Source organism: Callorhinus ursinus, unplaced genomic scaffold (assembly GCF_003265705.2).
Source record: "Callorhinus ursinus isolate GAN/ISIS: 27379988/994484 unplaced genomic scaffold, GSC_fseal_2.0 scaffold58, whole genome shotgun sequence".
Classification (NCBI taxonomy): domain Eukaryota; kingdom Metazoa; phylum Chordata; class Mammalia; order Carnivora; family Otariidae; genus Callorhinus; species Callorhinus ursinus.
Genome location: NW_027397120.1, coordinates 6,318,832 through 6,338,194, shown reverse-complemented (window position 1 = coordinate 6,338,194; position 19,363 = coordinate 6,318,832).

Genomic DNA, 19,363 nt, shown 5'->3' with positions numbered 1-19,363 from the left:
AAGACTTTTCTGTCTTTTAGGACAAACTGATAAATCAGGACTATTGAACACTGTGACTGGTTACTTAACCTACTTAATTATCACTGGGTTGCTTGTTAACCACCATATTATTTACTAACGGACTTCATAGGATCCCAGTATTGTGCCAAAGTAATGCAGACAGTGCATTATTTCAACTTAAAATCCTGAATATACAGATGAAGAAACTCGTGTATAAAGGTTAAGAGGCTTCCCCATGGTCACAGGGTTAAGGAGTAGGTCACAGCTCACACCAGATCTGTTAGCAAATACAGCCTGTGTCTTTAACTCTGACTTCTAAGCTTCAGGATCAGCATCTGTTAAGTGAAAGTAAAAGACAAACCTCCCAGATGGTAGAGAGCGTTAAATAAGCTAATACAGTGCCCCACCCCAAACCCACGGGATTCCTGACCTTTGTTAAGAATTCAAATCCCCCGGTATTTGCACTGGACATTATTATTAGGACGGTCTGGGAAGTTTGGGCAAGTACTCAAGTGGTTCTGATACTTTGGTTCCCAGAACGTTCAGAAACACTGGGCAAGGGAATTAAAAATTGTTTCCTTTGAAGTCAGTGGGACAGACTAGTTTGAGGATGAGTCTAGCTGCTGGCCTCTTGAATCTTTCTGACTGGGCAAATTTTTTATTCATAATGGACCTCATATGTGCTGCGTGCTGGGCTGGGGGCTTTCTATACTTTCCCTTCTAATGATCCATTTCTCTTTGCTCTTCTATATGTTACTCTTGACTGTGGAAGTCCAGTTTTGTTTTGTTTTTTAACCTGGAAGTTGCAAGGCTCTTTCCAAAGTGTTACATGTACCCCAAGACTGTCCTTGGTTTGTTTTTGACTGAATGAAAGAAAACAGCCAATGCAGGAGGGAAAAAGTAAGACAGGAAAGAAAATCCTAGCCTCAGCCCTGGTGTCTCAACCATTTAATCCCCCATCTCTGTGAAACAAGGAGTCTGGACTGACACTCCATCCATAAAGACGTCATGCTCATCCATAACAGCCGGCTAGGCAGAGAGAATCTTCCACCCAGCAGATGGTTGGCCTTTGGATGGGAACTCTGCCTCCTCATCCACAGGAAATGGAAGCCGACGTGGCATTCAATACTGGATTGTTAGGTCATGGTATAGGGTCAGAGGCCAGGATCTGCTCATTAAAATTTCAGATAGATGGCTTGTTGTCCCTTCCTTTCCAGAAGAATTGACCTTTGCGATACCGTTTCCTGTGTGCTATTTTTGCTGAACAGCCTGGGCATTCATGAGCAGGGCACTTATTACTTACCCAAGCTCACATTTAGCTCAATCCACTTTGAGTACAAGCAGATGAGAAATGGAGGCAGATTTTCCTAAGTCAGGACTTTACAGGTAGCCACTCCTGACTCCTGTAACGGGTCAGCCTCCCTGCAGCTCGACCCACTGATGGAGCTTCCGACACAGGCTCACAGAACAGCTTTTATCTATCCAAGCACAGTTCCCGAGGCTTGCTGCAAAAGTAAATAAACATAATTGCCCCGTAATGAAGATTCTTGGATATCTTTTTAATTTCATCTCTTGGGGGGCTTGAAACCCATGACCCTTTCAGCCCATGATGACATGGGGTCCAGTTTCTTTTCATAGATCTCACTTCGAGAATCCGTGCTTCACTTCAAGAGGCTTCTCAGTTCTCACTTCAAGAGCACCCAAGAAAGAAGAATGCTCTGGGGCAATCGGGCTCGTGGGTGCTCTGGGTCAGAAGGGACATGGAAAATCATTTAGGCCAGCTCCCTTCAACCCCATCTATACTCACCCGTGGCACCCTGCCAACTGACCACCCAATATCTCCTCATATACCTACTGTGATGGGGAACTCATCACTCATTACTCAAGAGAGCCCATTTTTAAGTACCCCAAGTGACTGACAACAGCCAGGAGGAGGAGAGAGCCACCCCATGGCCAACATGCCAGCCGTGGAGACACCCCCCCCTCCCCGCCAGCTGCATTTGCCTATCCTTTCCCACTATCACTGGGGCAGCCTGGATAAACAGGCAGTACTCAAAAAAAGGCAAACTGGGAATCTCAAAAATAAACATGAACTCCCAAGAATGACCAAATATTTGAAGATCCTCCTTCATTCAAGAACTAAAGCTTAATCTCCTTCCCTTTCCGTGGAGGCTGGGCTGGGAGACTCATTCTAATGAATAAAATATGGCCAAAGGGACCGTGCATGAGCTCTGAGACTAAATCATGAAGGGCAGGAGTGACTCAGGTTGCTCACTCTGAAGAAAACCAGCTGCCATGAGGACACTCCAGCAGTCCAGTGCAATGCTGCATAACAAATTACCCCCCAAATTACTGGCTCAAAACAATAAATATTATCTTGAGCAGTTTCTGTGGGTGAGGAATTTAGGAGCAGCCTCGCTGGGTAGGGTGGCCATGGGGTCTCTCATACACTGCCCTGGGCTGCCAAATCTTGACTGGACTGGAAGCTCCCCTTCCAAGATGGCTCACTCCCATGGCTGATTTGGGGGATAATTTGTTATGCAGCATTAGACAACTACTTCACACTTAACAAAGCAAACATTCCATTTCCACGAGAGAGTCTGCAAGGATTTTAATATCAAGGGTACCTCCCTTCTTGTTTGAGCTTTGAATATAAGTTATAGATGGACGCAGGGCGCCTGGGTGGCTCAATCGGTTGAGCGTCTGACTCTTGGTTTCGGCTCGGGTCATGATCTCAGGGTCATGGGATCAAGCCTGGCTCTGTGCTGGGCACAGAGTCTGCTGGAGTTTCTCTCTCTCTCCCTCTCCCTCTGCCCCTCCCCTACTCTCTCTCTCTTAAATCAATCAATAAATAAAATCTTTTAAAAGATAATTTAAAAATTTATAGATGGGTGGCCACAGGCTTCAGCTATGTACCAGCATGATTATCAACAGCATCCTCCATTCACTCTCACAAGCATCACGGTTTGCAAACAAATTATACCACTAGCCTATCTGTAGATTAACGTCTTTTAGGTGGTGTGTGGGGGCAGGAGGTGGAGGCAAGCATACAAGCTTGGTTCTACATCTTGACTCAGTTCCTCCTATGAATATGGTTGAATGTGGGACTGAACTTACGGTGCCGGATAGTCTACCTACTAGTCTAGCTATGGCCACCAAGGCAAACCATCGAGGGGCGTCGACTTCCACAAGCTTTCCGTGAGTCTTTTCCCTCCCCAGTGAGCCAGGCACGCAGTGATCTGATCTAAACTGCCACTTCCGGACGTGGTGATACATTTTTTACCAGCTGCCAAAGAACCCGCAGGCATTTGCTGTTCACTATATCTTGAACACATCAAAGCGAAAATGTGATTAAAGGCCATGCTCGCTCTTGGATGGAGAGACCTAACCAGGAGAAGCAAAGATGCTCCCACCCGGCAAGGCTAGCCACTCCCTCGTTGTGTTTCTGCTCCGAAAAGAGGCACAGGCTCCCAGCGGCCAGGAGAGCTGGGATTAGTGGGGCCTCTGGAGCGGAGCCAGGCCCTCCCTATCCACTGGCCTAGTCCCCAGCAGCTTTCCTCCCAGGGAGGGGTCAGCCCTATTTGACAATAACCCCAGGGAATGCCATTCGAAGACGTCCATATGTTTTTGAAACTCCCTCTTTACCTAATCTCTCTAGTGGCAAATTGGGCCATTTGCTTCTTCTTCTGTGCTCTTGAAATTGGAAAATAACTGGACCCCGACCTCTCTCTATGTATTTGAATGCAGTCCCCATTTCTTCTTTACTGTTTAAGGCAAATAAACCCCAATTTCCTTAACTTGTCTCTTGGGTCCTATTCTTGCTCGCTTCAATCATGGTTTTTGCTCTCCTTTGGATCCTTTCCAGTTTCCTGATTTCTCTTAAACTGTGGAGGCAAAATGTGGCTGGGGAGTTCCAAGAAGGGTCTGCATGAGGCCACGGGGAGCAGAAGCTGCTTTTGGGGCTCGGCTTTATGGGCAGTAGGGTCTCTCTGCCCCTGAGACTCTTAACTCCTCTTGGGAGCCTGACTACTTTCTCCTCTGGGGGTGAGGAACGATTCTGGGTGGTTCTGGGGAGGCAGGCTGCCCTGATCTGGGTGTGTCTGGCCCTCCATCCCATCACTGCACAGCCTCGCTTGTGATACACACAGCCCTCCCTCTTGACTGTACTTGCCTGAGCTTGCTCCCTGGTTCTCAGTTTCTCTGCTTCTTTGATGGACACTTTTATGAGACCTCCTTTCTCCCCTTAACTACTCCTCACAGGACTCAGGCAGAAAAGCCAACTCAAATTTCTAGGGCCTGGGGTCCCTTGTTCTTCCTCCTACACCAAGCTCTGGTTTAGGATGTGATGGAGCTTTGATTTTGTAGCTGTGACCAAACATTTGACATTTTTCATCACCACCACGTCCTGGCCCAGCAGGGCCCCGGCTGCTGTAAGCCTACCAATACCTATCAGTGGGAAAGTGCCCCCCGCCCCCCATCTCCCTGGGTAGAAACATCCCCAGCATTCCTTTCCCCACCTAGTCTTTGGCAATATTCCTCAGGGAGTTTTCAGCTTTCTTTGTCCTAGGCTGAGCTGGAAAATAAAAAGAAGTTGAGCACTCATCCCCAGAGCCCCTTCTGTGTCCTGTGCTGGAGGTGAAGAACACAGACAACTGTCCCCATTCTCCTGAACCCCGTCTGGTGTGATACAGAGCATGGCTCTGAGCCTACCTCAAATAACCATAATGGACAGCCTCTGTCCTGAATCTATGTGCTCCATCCCAGGCCTTCCAGATCTCATCAACCCCAGCGAATCCTCTACATTATCCTCCTTTTGAAGGAGGAGATGGTGGGTCTGAGGAGTTACTTGGTCATGGACTTGGAAGTGATACAGCTGGGAATGGAAGCTGAGTGTGTCTGACTCCAAGGATCCCCCATCTCCTCTCCTCCCTGCTGAGCCCTTCCTCTCTCTCTCCCTCGACCACACTGTTGCAATTCATATAGTTCTGTCTACTCAGCCTCAGGAAAGGCTCCTGAGTCTGCCTCCTCCCCCACTGCTCCAGCCCCAGGGCTGGGTCGCCATGGCGCCTCCCCTCCATGATAGTCACAAGGCCCCTGAAGCTTGTGTTGCTCTCATTCCAGCTACTGCTATTGCAAAAGCACTTTTAAAATGAAAACCTGACAAAACTTCACTAAATCCTCATGGCCTTTAGTAATACATCAAATCTCCTTCATGGGGTACACAAGGCCATTTGGGATTCGACCACAACCAGCGTTCCCAACCTCATCTCTCCCCTACCCGCCCCCCCGATACACAGCCCCATCCTTTAGCCACATGGGACCGCTTGACATTTGCAAAGGGTCTAACACATTGTGGTTTTCCGTGCTTCTCTTAACATCAGAATATCCTTCTCCTCCTTTCTGATCCACCCTTCAAAGCTCAGAGTGACACCATTTTCTCCGCATTGTTTTTTCTACGACTCTAGGCAAAATGGAGACTTCCTCTCTTTGCTTGCACAGTTCTGTTCATCCAGTGCTGGTATCGGGTTTACCACCTTGTGCTATAATGATTGTTGTGTGAGCCTGCCTACCTTACTTGACAGGGAGCCCCTTGGGGGTCAGGCCCCTTGACCTATTATATTTGATATGCCCACGCCTAGCCCAGAGCCTGGCAAAAAGAAGGGACAGGAATTTCTGGTTCAGTGGATAAATGAACCAATGTGTGACTATTCCCACTCGGGTTTTTAAGACTTTTCCTCTCCACACAGCCTTCCAATCCGGGCTCAAAACTAGTGATTCCATGTAAGCATATTTATTGCTGAGGTCCAAGAAGATAAGTAGGCAATATTTCATTTCTCTCCTAAACCATTCCCCCAATAACCTCTGTAATTATTCCAGTTAAGGCCCATTACCGTTGCAAATCAAGTTAGGACTGATTTCCACAGTGCTAGCAATCTGTACCAGGACATGTTTTATTTTTGAAAATCTTCCATTTTTAACCAAGTCTGTGACTTCTGGTACTATTTTTAAATTTAATAGAGAACAAAATCAAACTCTTTTAAAACTCCAAACAACCTCAGACTGTGTTTTGTTCTGGTAATCAGACAATGGATAAAGATTGTGGTTACTTGGAGGTATTGCCAACAATGGAAAAAATAAATAAGAGCATGAGTCAGAATAATTAGAATCCAGCAATGTGTGCTGGTAATAACTCAGAAAGTCACATAGAAGAGCCTTGGTCACAAAATCAAACTTGATGGTTTTTTAAAAAATTATAATCTATTAGAGAGCCTCTTCCACCTGGTAGAGTGCCAAGAAACTTTACAAAATCTAGTATTGGGAAATCAGAATCCTGCACCATCAGGAAAATGCTGTCACTCTGGGGGGCAGGATGCAAACAGTCTTGAGTGCCATATGGAAAAATGACCCACGGTGGTGAGGAAGCAATGTATCATTGGAGAGGGTACTGTTAAAGTAGGGTAAAAGCCATCGCTCCAGCCTAATCCTGTTTGGCACATTTCCAGCAGCACCCTGGGTGGGGATGATGTGCAACAGGACTCCATGTCCGACTGCATCGCATTGGAATACCAGAAGCATTACCCATAGCGCCGGTTTGCTATTCAAAACCAGCTGCTTGTCCACCTCTCCATGGAGGCAGGAAGGTACCCTGCTTATTCATCCCTCAACAGAACACTGCCCCCAGTCCTGTGTTGGGCATCCTCATGACATTAGGCTTAAATCTGCCAGCTCAGTCCCCATGCCCAGCAACCATGGTCTCCATCCTAGGAGTGGCCATCCTAGAGCGGGAAAATGCAGGCAGTCAACAATGGTACAAGAGAGTGTCCCTGTCACTCTCCCACCCCCGCGAAGAATGGTTCTTTAGGCCTTAAGAGAACAGGGTTTAGACCAAGGGTCTACACGTGAAATCTCTCTAGCGCTGAACCCCACCCCCTTCTTCTGCTTAGATTTGTGACAATTGACCTATTTTACCACTCTTGCACCGACCTACTTTGGAGTTCTATTTTGGAAAGTGACACAAAAGTCTCTTGTACCCCATGCAGAAGATGAACCACGTGCACAGGTGCCCATGTGCACACATCCCCAGAAATCAAGGCTGTGGCAGTTTTCCACACAGGAGCTTTATTTTCCTATCACAAAACAAACAATAAAACTCGCCAGCACTTTAAAAAGTGTCAACAGTCCTTTCAGAAATAAAAATACATATATGTTAGGGCACCCGGGTGGCTCAGTCGGTTAAGCGTCTGCCTTCGGCTCAGGTCATGATCCCGGGGTCCTGGGATCAAGCCCCACATCGGGCTCCCTGTTTCTCCCTCTCCCTCTGCTGCTCCCCCACTCATGCTCTCTCTCTCTCTATCTCAAATAAATAAATAAAATCTTTAAAAAATACATATACATTAATTTACTAGAGGCTTCTTTTCTGGTAAAATACCTGCAGGGTGATGCCAATGGGTGTGGGCGCAAAGCCTCGTCTTCCACACAGAAGCCAGAAACTGATGTAGAAGCCGTGGCCGATCGAGAAGCAAATGCCCTCCAAACACGCGCCCTGCTTCGTGCCGCTTTCGTCTGAGTTCTGGCCCCACCGTAACCAGTGGGCTAACATTACATATCTGTTCTATAACAGAGTGACAGTCTGGGTAGCAGACGACCAGCATCTGGCTCCCAAGCGCTGGGTCTAGGTCGGCCAACAACGATGCTATGATAACAGTGATTGCCATTTGCTGAGCGCTTCTTACGGTCCAAACACCGTACGCATGCAATCTATAAGCTTCTCTATGACCCTGGGAGCTGTATTTTATGTAGTTTCCCATTTTACGGATGAAAAAACGCAGGACCAGTTTACACTCAATTATTCAAGCCCTCCTACCTACTAAATAGCAAACCCAAACGAGGACTCCCACCCAGGTCTGCCCAATACCAGCGTCTGCTTTTCTCCCCCTAAACCACACTGCCTCTTCTAAAAGCAGATTCCACCCAGATTTAGATTTAAATCCCGTGATCATCCTCCTGCCAGTAAGCCGTTTGGTTTCTGTCCCTTATCACCTACAAAATGGGAGTGCTCTTTAGCATTGATAGATTCTTCGGTCAATTAAAAGGGGAAAGATATTAAATGCAACATGGTATCCTGGATCAGATTCTGGAACAGAAAAAGGGCATTAGTGTAAAAACTAGTGAAATCTGAATAAAGTCTGGAGTTTAGTTAAGTCATGTACCAGTGTTAGTTTCCTGGTTTTGACAAATGTACCATGTTATTATTTTCGATGTTTACAGTAGGGAAAACTGGATGAGGAGTATGTGAGAACTCTCTGTACTATCTTTGCAACTTTTCTGTAAGCCTGAAATTATTCCAAAATTTAAGTGTGTTTTTTTAAAAAAGAGATATCTAAATAAATAAAAGGAAAAGAATGGAAAAATAGTAGGTCTTTTCCTGGGGCTTCGGATTGTTGAGATTTGAACCATTTATTGTGGGCTGGACAGAGATGTGGACTGACATTTTTAATGATACATCAATGCATTAGGATGAGCACATTTATTTAAATGCATTTATTTAAAAGTGCTACCAAATGCATTGCTGTTTTCTTGTCCTTGTATATTTTTTTAATAAAATCCCAAAGTGGATCTCTTAAGTGTAAACATTTTTGACATTACAAAGTGCTCTCAAAAGCTAAGTGGAGAAAAGTGTGGATAGTATGCTACCATTTATCCAAGAAGATGTGATATGAAAATATGTATATGTGTATAATATTATGCTATTATTATATTGTTTTTTTAAACAAAAGGATAAACCATAAAATTTGTTAAATGATTCCTTATAAGGGAAGGAAAGGATCATGACAGAGACGGAGGAGTAGACTCCTCTGAATATACTTTCGTTTGTGCATTTGATTTTGAAACCATGAAAACATTTACACAGTTATAAGACAAATTAAAATATTTTTAAAAATCAGTCCCCAGAAGTCAAAAGCCAAATGAAACAAACGTAGCTATATACTGATTTGTGGCATGACCACAAAGACAGAAACTACTCCATGTGACTTCAAAACGTTAATTTGACTGTACACCCTTAGTCAGACACATGCTAAGAACAAAAAGAACATACAAAAGGAAAAACAAAGGATTTTTAACGATCATATTATAGACTAGAGGGCTAGAGCTGTTATTCTGAGGTTTCAGATTGATGGGATCAAGTAAAATGCCCCCTAAAATCTAACTGAAAGTATTCTTACAAAATCATTATACATTTTATTTTAAAAAACATATTCTCTAGCTTTATGCACTGAAGAGTTCTGGAAACAATGACCAACCACTAATGAACATGGCCAGTGCGGAGACTGTGGTCTCCAAGGGCCATTTGTATTAAATGCAACCAGGGCTCCTTGGAGAAATGGCTGACTCTGGGTCTGGGAGACAGAATGTCTTCCAGGGGAACCTGGAAAATCTTATCATATCAGAAGAAAGGAAGCTATCAAAAAGACTACTGGAGTCAAGCCAAAAGGACCCAGGAGCTAACCCTACCAGGCCTCCATTAGTCAAAGATAAAATAATTTGAGCATCACAAATAATAGCTTAGTGAACTGAAGACAAAAAATACATTTGTATTCATGAATTCACTAGAATAGATAAAAACAAACAAAACCACCTCTGTTGGCTCAGGATGCTAGGGAACAAACTCATTATTTTGAAAGTGGTTTGGGGTGCCTGAGTGGCTCAGTTGGTTAAGCATCTGCCTTCAGCGAGTCCCACGTTGGGCTCCCTGCTCAGCATGGAGTGTGCCTCTCCCTCCGCCTCTCCCCCCTCCCCCACTCTCACTCTCTCTCTATTGCTCTCTCGCTCTCTCTCAAATAAATAAAACCTTTAGAAAATAGAAAGAAAATGGGTTAACGTAGAGAAAGATAATCCTGACTGCCGTATGAACTCTACCTTTGGGTGTTCAAATAGCTGGTGCAGGGAAGTCTGTCCTTGGAGAAGTACACAAGGTCATCGATGCAGAAGGAACAACACAATTAGAGCTTCTAGTTGCTCCCTTGCAACCCCCAAGGAAATAACAAATCGAGGAATGATCACTGGTGGCTACTAACATTTCCAAGAGAGATGACCAGACATTGTGCCTCCTGATGAAAGTATATACAGTACTTTGTCCAAATCTAGCAAAGTGGATTTTAAAAACTTTAATGAGCAGAGAAAAATACTCAGAGATGCCCTGGGGATGCAGTTAGCTAACTCTGGACTGCGGGCAACCAGAGCAGCATGGGTTCACAGACCCGCATCAACATCACTGGGGAGCTGGTGAGAAATGCACATTCTCAGGCCCTGCCCCAGACCTACTTAATCAGGAAACTCTGGGGTGGGGGCCCATGGACCTGTATTTTAACAAGCTCTCCGGGTGATTTCTTTCACATGGGAAAGTGTGAGAAGCACTGATATGCAGGACAAGCAACCTGGTTACTTCAACAAATGACCTGCAAGAAAAAGAAGGAAATTTATGGATTCATAAAGAATTTTTAAAAAATCAGTAATATGCAGTATGTGAACTTTGTGTAGCTCCTGATTTGAACAATCTGTAAAAATCTTTTATAAGGGAAATAGGGAAACTTGAACACTGACTTGATATTTGATATTAAGAAGTTATTGTTCATTTTTGAAGGGATGATCGTGGTCTCGTGGTTGTATTTTGAAGAGTCCTTTTTTTTCCTAAGATTTTATTTATTTATCAGAGAGAGAGAGAGAGGCAGGCAGAGGGAGAAGCAGGTTTCCCGCTGAGCAGGGAGCCTGACACGGGACTCAGTCCCAGGACCCCGGGATCATGACCTGAGCGGAAGGCAGACGCCTAACTGACTGAGCCACCCAGGCGTCTCTGAAGAGTCCTTTCTTTAAGCAAACAAGTACTCATACGTTGGGCATGAAATGATGTCAACATTTGCGATTTGTTTCTACTTAATTCTGGGGTGGGCTGTGAGGAAACGGGTGAAGATATGACAGAAACAAGATCAGCCATGACTTTGTCATTATTGAGGCTGGGTGTTGGGTGTGAAAATTTGTTTGGCTTAAAATTCCTCACACCACTCTCTCTGTCTTTCTTTGTTGTGTAAATATTTCAAGCTTTCTATAACAAGATGGTTTTTTAAAAAAGGACTAACTCAGGAAAATAATATAGCAAATATCACAAAATGTTAACCAATTGTTACACGGATTGACGGATGTATTGGGGTGGTTGTTATGCTTTTCTCTCTACTTTTCTATATGCTTGAAAATGTTCGTATGTAAAAACAAAAAACTTCATTGGAAACTATTTGAAGTAGGTTCTCATGCTCAAAAAGTGGGCATCACTATAGGAAACTCACATATTTTCTTCAACCATTATTGATCACTTTTGCATGCAGACGCTGTGTTCGTATGAGGTGATGTATGACACAATCTCAGGTGTTACTAAGTGTTACTAGCTTCAATTTAAACCTGCAGAAAGGGAGGCCCAGGGAGGCACTGACCGAGGTTACCGTGCTGAGTTCTAGGTCAGGTTCCACTTTGTCTCTATCCAGTTCGGGGCTCTTCCTACTCCTCTCCCTGCTGGAATTAGAACATCAGAGAACAAAATATCTTTTCCCCAGTGTATCTGTTTATCATTCCTACAAGCCTGGGGGTCCTTTACGTGTCCTGGGACATAAGCGGTAGCACTGCTTTATGTATTTGTTAGTTGATTTTTTTTTTACTTAAAAATGTTCACTGAGTTACAACATACACAGTGTGTGAGTATTAAGTATACCGTTTCATGAGTTTCACTGCCGCCCTGATCAAGATCTAGAATATTCCAACACCCCACCACCTGTGCCCTATTGAATCAAAACCCTCCCCCCAGGTAAGGACTCTGCTGACCTCCACCACCACGGACGCAAATAGGTTCCCTGTGGGTGGTTTTGTGTCCGGCTGTTTTCATTCGTCGCTATGTCCCTGAGATTACGCACACATGTAGCTGTGGGTAGCCGTAGATCATCCTTCTAGTGCTGCATACTATTCCCTTGTATGGATCGACCTCAAATTACTGAATCCATCCTATTTGACGGGAATGTGAGTTGTTTCCAGTTTTTCACTGTTGTGAGCAAACCGTCAATGAACATGCTCATAAATGTCATCTTCTGGGCATGTGCACACACACTTACCTTGGGTATAAACCCAGGAGTGGAATTGCTGGGTCATGGGAATATTATGACCCTCTATTTAGCTTTAGCAGGTAACTGGCAAAGCCACTTACAAGGCAGTACCCACTCTTCCTCCCACCAGCAACATACAAAAGTCCCAGGTGATTCCCATCCACAGTGACGCAACTGCCACCAGTTTTGCCATCCTGCTATCACCCTGCTTGGGAAGCCCCCCTAGGAATGGTGCTGTATGCTTCTGCGGAATTGGCCCCTCATCTGGCTCACGCAGCATCTTCTCCCTTTGTTGCAGCTCCTACCACTTCTGTGGGACCATTTGTTTCCTGGGTGTCACCCGACATTGGAATCGAGATCCCTCAAGTGCAGGGCAGTGTCATATTCTTCTTGGTATCCCAAGAAGATGTCTGCCTGGCGCATAGTCAGTGCTCAATGTTTGATTCAGTGAGTGAATGAATGAATGAACGAACCAATCAATCAATATTCTTAAAAGCCTAAAACCTACTTACCTGGCAGGACTCGATACACAGTTTATATAAACAACTAAACTTTTTGGACCACGTGAACCTATTTAAATAGCTGTAACACACAGAGAAAGTTTGTTTGGCTTAAAATTCAGAGAAGTCTCGAGGATTAGAAAATGTTTTCCGTCTCCAAGGGCTCATGTGCAGCAGGACTGGAGGCACAAAGAAGCAGGACTCAGCTGCCAGAGAGGAGCTGCCTTGTTTGGCACCAAGCTTAGATAGTGTGGATCTGTTTTTGAAAAGTCCGTCTCTTCCCCACTGGCCACCATATTGCCATAAGCACAGAAAACAGCATTTCCATGCTCACGCTTTCAATCCTTGCCAAGACCAGCAGTCTTCTGTTTGTGGAGGTTTCATGAGATGCAAACGCTTGCCCTGCCCTGACCCCGTCTCTGAGTTGAGGAATTCTCCGAAGTGACCTCATGGTCCGGATGCACACGCCAAGAGGAGAGTGATCACAGAGATGCTATTTGGGTCAGCTTGGACAGACGTGTCTACGTAAAGGTTGCCATTAAGGTGGTTGGGGGATTGAGAATCCACTGCTGGGTGAATACCCTGCGTAGATAATTGTAACCACCGGCAATTAAAGGAAACAAGTCCATCTTTTAGGCAAATAGTTGGCTTTCGTTGAACTTCGGCAAAATGATTACATCAGTGGACTGATATCTGCAACTTCAGCTGTGAGCATTTCGTGAGCATTTCTCTATGTCGAGGGCGCTGCCGAATGGAAACAGAAATCACAGAGGCTGAGTGGTGACAGAAGCAGAGTTAAGAGGAGGATTGAGGAGATTGGAACGAATGTGCGTCTCATGTCACCAGTGTTCATTCCTTCAAGTCACACCGGCCCGGAGGTGAGGATTAGGCTGCATTTTATTACATTTATCTGGGTCTCCACTGCATTTTCAACACTGGCTCTGGTGCCCACAAAGGCAGGAGACTCAGCCCTTTACTTCCAGGTGGCCCGTAGGACTGTCACATCTGTGATGTGTGCAAACGCCCTTGGCCTCCACTGTCCCCCTCTCCCCATCCAGGCACAGCACTCAGCCCCATCTTCCCGAAGCTGCACACAAGGAAACACCACAAGGACCAGATGACCTGTGCTGGGCTCCCACAGCACAGTGACATGTGACCCAGTCGGGCCACCTTGTTTGCAAATGTCCCCTGGGAATTTTAGCGAAGACAGCACTTGTCAATTCAGGCTGAAAAAAGATACTGTCATGGGAGTATTCTCACACCTCCCCTGTTTGCCCAAGGAAAGAAAGCCCTGTATGGACGGCCCTCGTTTCTCCAGCCTCCTGGGGATAGTTTACTTCTGCTGGGCCGACTCCTGGGCTTTGCGATCCAGGAGGAGAGGATGGGCAGCAGAGAAGCCGGCAAAGGCCAGCAAGAGGTGAGGACTTCACCTGACGCCCAAGATGGTGACATTAGGGAGGACTTACGTAAGAAAGGTGAGGAGTCAGGTGGAGCTAAGGGGTTGGGAAGGGTGGAGTAACAGGTCCCTGATCTGGGGGCAGAGGACAGCCGAAGCGGGGAGAATCAAAAATGGGGACTCCAAATAATGGGGTATAAGTTCCTAAGTGTTTTGATTTGGAGCCCCCCAAAGGACTGGACTCTCTACAAATTTGTGTGTGGCTTTTGAACCATGCTCCTTGAGAGTAAGCCCAGCTGTGGCCTAAGTAGGGTCACATTCATAAGACCCCTCTCTTCCTAGGACTCAGATGTGAACAAACCTAAAAATGGGGCGGTCTGCATGCTCAGAATGGCCCATCCTCTTCAATATAAGCCAGGCCCTCCTAGCGGACCTGCGGCCAGGAGGGTTATCTCTTCCCCCAGGACGAGTTCTGTGCAGGAGGCTGCCCGTCCGGGTCAGCGTCCCCTCAGTGAGTACGGCTGGGGGTGAAGCTGGAACACAAATAAACATCAACCGGCAGTTCTACCTGTCTACCCAGGCCGGGCTCCACAGCGCTGGAAAGAGTACATTTCACAAGAACTGCGCCCTGTCCCCAGTGCCAATCGAAACGCAAGCCTAGTCAATCATTCAGATAAAGCTGAGCAATAGCTGATGGGCAGCTGAGCTCATTTCATTCTAACCCAACTACGCTGAATATTTATGCCGCCTGGACTCCTAGGTACACAGGTTGATGAAGGAACCTATATACTTGACTGGCTGTGAGTGAAACTGTGGTGTTCGAAAGACGTTTCCAAGTCAACAAACATCCTATTTTCCAGAAAGAGCCAATGATGCAAAATCATGCTGGTTAGTTGTGATGGGGGGAGAAAGCAAGATTTAAGTTCCATATCATGTAAATTCTGTGTGCTTCTTTCTCTTTTTAAAAAAAATTTTTTGTGTTATTCTTTATTTATTTATTTTATTTATTTAAATTCAATTCTGTGTGTTTCTCTCATCATTCTATTTCCCTCTCTTTCTTTCTCTATAGCCATGTAACTAAATATAAAAACTGATAGAAAATACACCAAAATATTCATACTGGCTACTTCTGGTTGATGGAATTGTGGGTAACTTTTGTTGCCCTTATTAAAATGTTTTGCAATTTCAAATTTTTCTTAAATTATATTCAATTAGCCTTTGCCGGGTAAAAAACTACTCCAAAACATAGTTGTTTCAAACAAGAGACAAGAAATGTTATTCCTCACAATTCTGTGGGTCAGTGGGCTCTTCACTGGGTCCAGGCTGGCTTGATGGGTCTCTGCAGTCAGCTGACAGCAAAGCTGGGTCAGGATGGCCTCATGTGACCAAATTCGAATTTCTGGTGATTGGCAGGTTGGTTGGTTTCAGGGCTGGGCATCTCTACATGGAGCTGTCTCTCATTTTCTGTGGGCCAGCGGAGGCTCATCATGTGGTGGTCTCAGGGGTCCAAAGAGCATGAGGAAAGGTCAAGTCCTACTACTAATGATCCTTCCAACCTTCTGGCTGGGTCACACTTGCTCCTGTCCATTGCCCACAGTAAGTGACATGCCAACCCAGGATGGAAGGGTAGAAGAGACTCTGCCCCACGTGGCAAAGGCCAGGCACCTAGGGAGGGGAACGGTGGCCATGTGGGAGGACACACATAACATTTGAAATCAGGAAGAAAGAAGCTCCTTCTTAAACAAAGAAGAAAAATTTGTCAGGAGATCAGGAATTTTGGTTGAGAGTTCAAGAAGCCAGAGGTTTCTAAGAAAATGAGATGCTCACAGAACTAGTGAGTCATTTATGGCCAAGATCAATGATTATTTATTTTAAAAAAGAGATGGTGGACATTCCTTCACATCATTTCAAATGGTTCCTTTTTCAAGGGCTTTTTCTTCATCAGTTAAAATAAATGTTTGTGGGAAGCAGGATTTTGGTCCCCCAGCATTTATGCCTGTGACTGTGTTAAGTCACAAGGCAGAAGAGAAGTGAGCTTGCAGAGGAATTAAGGTTGCTAATCAGCTGACCTTTAAATAGGGAGACCTGGATTTTCTGGGTGGGCAGGAGAGTCAGAGATGCACGGGGTGAAGAGGCAGGAGAGATTAGAGGTTTCGTGGAGATCTGACTCACTGTTGCTGGTTCTGAAGTTGGAGAAGTGGCTCTGGGCCAATGAGTGTGAGTATGCTCTAGAAGTTGAGGATGGCCCTCAGCCGACAGCCAGCAAGGTTCCCAAGGGAACCCATGCAAAAGGAACTGACTTCTGCCAACAGCCTGGATGAGCTTGGAAGTGGATTCATCCCTAGAGCCCCCAGAAAGGAACCCAACCTTACAAACACCTTGATTTTCTCCTAGTGAGACCCCTACCAGACTTCTGACCTATATAACTATAAAATAATAAATTTGTGTTGCTTTAAGTTTGTGGTAACTTGTCATAACAGCAATAGAAAACCAGTGCAAGGTTCATGATAAAAATTTTAGAAACTATATAAAAGCACAAAGGAAAAAAAAAAGCAAAAACCATCTATACTATTGTTATCTCTGGTTAATCACATTTTACTTGAGATATATTTTTATCTATTTGGCTATCTTAACCCAATTTAAGAGCATAGTGGACATACATTTTATAATTCATTTTTTTGGTTTTTATTTAACAGATATTGATAGTATCCTATGTCAATGAATTGTTTTCTCCATCCCTGAAAACAGAATTGTTTAAAAGATTCATTTATTTATTTTAGAGGGAGGAGAGAGAGCGCAAACGAAGGGAGGGCCAGAGATAGAGAGAGACAAGAAGACTACGTGCTGGGCGCCCGGGTGGCTCAGATGGTTAAACGTCTGCCTTCGGCTCAGGTCATGATCCCAGGGTCCTGGGATCGAGCCCCACGACGGGCTCCTGGCTCGGTGGGGAGCCTGCTTCTCCCTCTCCCACTGCCTTTCCCCCTGCTCGTGCTCGCTCGCTCTCTCTCTCTCTCTCTCTGTATCTCTGTGTCTCAAATGAATAAATTAAAAAAAAAAAAAAAGACTACCTGCTGATCGAGGAGCCCAACACGGGGTGGGAACTTAGTAGTGGCCAGGAGCCACTTCCTGGAAGAGACGGGGTCTTGAAGAGCGAGTAGGAGTTTGGTAGGTGAAGACATTTAGGGTGACCTTCCCAGCAGGAGGAACAGTGTGGACAGATATGTGGAGGCGTGAGCCCGGAGCATGCTGCCTGCAGCTGCATCTTGCCTTTCCAGTCTAGATGGTAGACAGGGGCTGGGAGGGGCAGGAGGAAGGCTGGGGCGGACCCCTGAGGACCCTCAACACTGCTGCGCTCAAGCTCTGGGAAAGCACCCTCTGAAAGACCATCCTCTGGATCTGTGGCCTGTCGCTACTTCTTTCAGGAGATGCCTTGTGGACAACTGACTTGGGACGTCCCTCTGAAAAAGAGCTGCAGTTGTTACTCCAGGTGAGATCTGCACAAACCAGATTTTCCTAGAACAAAGCTCTAACGCCAGAAAACTGCATTCAGTGACAGTGGCTTCAACACAATCATTACCTTGAAGCCTTTATGGGAAATGGAGATCGTTCTAATCTCTTGACAACAACCCACTGCAGAACTGAAATGGCTGACGCAGAAATAAACACATTTAATTACTACCCATGTAGAAGCGAGTCTTGGCAGAAAGACAGACCTCATCAGGTGCAAGGTGCCCACCTCACATGTTTTGGAACTATGTTTTCTGGCCTGGGTTTTCTTGTAAAAACTCTTGATTTCCAAGCAGTTGCTTAAATGGGCAGCAGACAGTTGCATGGGGAGTCTGTTTTCCTCCTCGGGGACACAGGTAGGGCAGTCAGGGACCCTCAGCAAACACTCCCTCCATCCCCAGCCAGATTGGCCCGTCTTCGGCAAGAGCTTCAGCACTGGGGTTCACTTTGTCTTGCTTGTTCCCAGGCAGAAGATGGGAACAGCAGGGTCTGTTCACAAAAGTTCCAAGTCTTTCTATCCTGGAATAATGAAGTAATTCCCACTCTTGTCTCCAGACTGGAGGGGATGAGTCATGCGGAAAAACACCCTCCTATTTTTCCCCAGCAATGCATCTTCCCAAGCAGGGGAGATAGACGAGAGCTGCCATGGCCCTGGCTTTCTCTGGGGCCCGAGAGTGTTTTCTTCATCCACGTGTCACACTGTCTGCAGACCAAAGCCTGAAACTGTAGAACGCGTTCTCCCAGCCTCTTCCCTCAACTCGCCTGCCTCCTAATCCAGCCCTAATTCCACCTGGGCACTCTGTCTGCTGCCCTTGAAAACATCAAAGAACAGCTGCTCGCTCGGACAGAATGTTGTCTTTGTTACCCCTGAAGGGCTGGAACCTTTAAAATGTCACTTCCTTACAGATTTCCCTTGCTATAAATGAAACTGATTTTAAAGTTAAAATTTGCACTTGGAGGTTTAATTCCTGGGGATTGTGTCTCTTTCTGCCTTTCAGCTGGCTCACCCCTTGGGTCTGACATCCTGACATAGATGTATAGGGCTCTCCTGCAAATCCTGTAACTCTTGCAGTTTCTAAATCTTTCCTATCTGAACTTAAAGAGGCATCCCCGAGGGTGTACCACTGCTGTGACCATGCATTTTGGCATTGAGAAGATGGCTATTTTTTTTAATGATTTGCTTGTCTCTTCAAGCAGCAGTTATGGTTGTGTTCATCTTAGAAATGATTGTTTTTGTAAGATTGGACGGATCATAATAGAGAATGACCAATTCCTTCTAGTCCTGGACTGGCGTCTACTGGACTTATGGCAGCAAGTCTTCCTGCTCCTTGGGGAAATCAGTTCAGTCTGTCCTCTGCTCAGAAGGTAGAGCCTGCATTTATCCTGGGCTCTGGCAAGAAGGCCGGCAAAGAATGGCATCCTGCTTTTCAAAGTCACTGCTAGGTCCCCCCATGTTCACACAGCATGAAACTTCCACCAAGCAAACCAGAGGCCGATGCTCAAGATGTTGGAAGACAGTCATCCTTGGCCCAAAGGCACCAGGGTGTGGGGCTACAGGGCCTCGAGAGATATGAAAATGAAAATGACCAGTCACCCAATATTAACATGAACACTTTTCCCCAGGTCAGGGACCATTGCTTCTGAAAGTTGACCTTTCTGGACGTAAGTCTTCATTATCAGGTGCTGGTTGTTCTGGTTGTGGCCAACTCACTCCCTCCTCTGTCCCCTAACCTGCCCCACCCCAAGCTTAATGGCCCATGCATCGCCATTTGCATTTTTTTAATCTCCAAGGCTTGACTCAGGGGGGCAGAAAGGTT